The sequence below is a fragment of the Mus caroli genome, chromosome 1 (genome assembly GCF_900094665.2).
Source record: "Mus caroli chromosome 1, CAROLI_EIJ_v1.1, whole genome shotgun sequence".
NCBI classification, from domain to species: domain Eukaryota; kingdom Metazoa; phylum Chordata; class Mammalia; order Rodentia; family Muridae; genus Mus; species Mus caroli.
The window spans coordinates 65,860,897-65,863,628 of record NC_034570.1 but is presented as its reverse complement, the minus strand read 5'-3'; positions in this window follow the sequence as shown (position 1 = coordinate 65,863,628).

Below are 2,732 nucleotides of genomic sequence, written 5' to 3'. Positions count from 1 at the left end.
CAGGCGGATTTCTGAGTTCGAGGCCAGCCTGGTCTACAAAGTGAGTTCCAGGACAGCCAGGGCTATACAGAGAAACCCTGTCTCAAAAAAACCAAAAATAAATAAATAAATAAATAAAATAAAATAAAATAAAACTGAGAAAAAAAAGGCTGAGAATTTATTACCTCAGGCCTGATAATGAGAATCAAATACCTATCTATGCAGGACTCATATCAAAATGCTAAGGCCAGGCAGTGGTGGCGCATGCCTTTAATCCCAGCACTTGGGAGGCAGAGGCAGGCAGACTTCTGAGTTTGAGGCCAGCCTGGTCTATAGAGTGAGTTCTAGGACAGTCAGGACTACACAGAGAAACCCTGTTTTGAAAAAACAAACAAACAAACAAACAAAAAAGCTAAGTCAGCCATCAGCCGGATGGCTATCAAGAGACACCTATGAAATAAAACATACATAGCCTTTAGTTTCAATTCATTCTTTCTTTGAGACAAGAGTTTCTCTCTATAGTTCTGTCTGTCTTAGAACCTTGCCCTGTAGACCAGGTTGGCCCAAATTCAGGGATCTACCTGTGAGCACCACCACACCAAGCTCTAAACAGCACAGCCTTTCTAATTTATAAAGTGTTTATAAATGTGTGCCAATGAAGCCGCTCATCCCTAGACATGAAGCCCTCGGGAGCAGATGTAAGCTCTTTTATTTTTTAAAATTTTATTTAGTTATTTAATGTATATGAGTACACTGTAGCTGTGCAGATGGTTGTGAGTCATCATGTGGTTGCTGGGAATTGAACTCTGGCCCAAAGATTTATTTATTATATGTACACTGTAGCTGTCTTCAGACACACCAGAAGAGGGCATCAGATCTCATTACAAATGGTTGTGAGCCACCATGTGGTTGCTCGGATTTGAATAGTCACGCTCCACATTTGGTTTTTTCCTGTTAAGAGGTTTTTATCTTGGTTTTCTACTATTTATAACTCATGTCATCGTGCAACCCACTAATATTCACTGAGTTTAGTTGAATTAGGAAGAGGTACAGGTTGTGATGTTTTGAATATGCTTGGTCCATGGGAAGTGCACTATTAGGAGGTATGGCATTATCAGAGGAGGTGTGGCCTTGTTAGAGGGAGTGAGTCACTGTGGGGGTGGGCTTTCAGGGCCTGTGCTTAAACTCTGCCCAGAACAGAAGAGAGTCCCTTCCTAGCTGCCTGTGGAAGAGAATCTTTTCCAGGCTGCCACTGGATCGACATGTAGAACTCTCAGTTCCTCTAGCACCATGCCTGCCTGGACGCTGCCATACTTTCTGACATGACAATAATGGAATGAACCTCAGGACCAGTAAGCCAGCCCCAATTAAATGCTGTCCTTTATAAAGAGTTACCTTGGTCATGATATCGCTTTACAGCAAGAATCTCTAACTAAAACACAGGTTTATGCTTATTTTTTGTCAGCTCTGAGGAGCATAGAATCCTGGTATTGTGGGAGGGCTGGCCTTGCAGAGGTGAGAAGGGAAGAGAGCCTAGATGTAAACTCTCATGCAATCAGCGATGACCTTTTGTATCAGGAAACTGTTCGTTATGGCAGGAGGGTTGTAACAGTGCCGTTCATTACGAGGGCACAATAAAATGGGAATGTTGTTGGACACAGCAGTAGAGTTAACTATGGATTTATAGTTAACTATGACAATAGACACAAACATAGACTAGATGGGGCAAAAGCAAGAAAGGACACTCTGCAGGACTCAAAAGGAGAAGTGCCTCCAGGCACGGGGGGGGGGGGGGGGGTCTTTGTGCCCCTAATCTTTTAAGATTTTTAAATTTTTATTTTATATGTATCAGTGTGTTGCTTGCATATATGTCTGTTTACACATGATCATCTCATTAGATGTCTTTGACAAAATCCAACACCCCTTCATGATAAAAGTCTTGGAGAGGGCTGGTGAGATGGCTCAGTGGATAAGAGCCGGGACTCCTCTTCCAAAGGTCCTGAGTTCAAATCCCAGCAACCACATGGTGGCTCACAACCATATGTAACAAGATCTGACACCCTCTTCTGGTGTGTCTGAAGACAGCTACAGTGTACTTACATCTAATAAATAAATCTTTAAAAAAAAAAAGTCTTGGAGAGATCAAGGATACAAGACATATACTTAAACACAATAAAGGCAATATACAACAAGCCAATAGCCTACATCAAATTAAATGGAAAGAAACTCGAAGTTATTCCACTAAAATCAGGACAAGGCTGTCCTTCTCTCTATATCTATTCAATAAAGGACTTGAAGTTCTAGCTAGAGCAATAAGACAACTAAAGAGAAAAGGGATACAAATTGGAAAGAAAGGAGTCCAAGTATTGCTATTTACAGATGCTATTATAGCATACATATGTGAGCTCAAAAATTCTACTAGTGAACTCCCACAGCTGAGAAATACCTTCAGTGAAGTCCTGGATACTAGATTATCTCAAAAAATAAAATAAAATCAGTAGTCCTCCTATACACAATATGAAATATCTTGGGGATAACTCTAACCAAGTAAATGAAAAACCTATATGATAAAAACTTTAAGTCTTTGAAGAAGGAAATTGAAGAAGATACCAGAAGACAGAAAGATCTTCTGTGCTCAGGGATCATAAGATTAACATGTCGCCGGGCGTGGTGGCGCACGCCTTTAATCCCAGCACTCGGGAGGCAGAGGCAGGCGGATTTCTGAGTTCGAGGCCAGCCTGGTCTACAAAGTG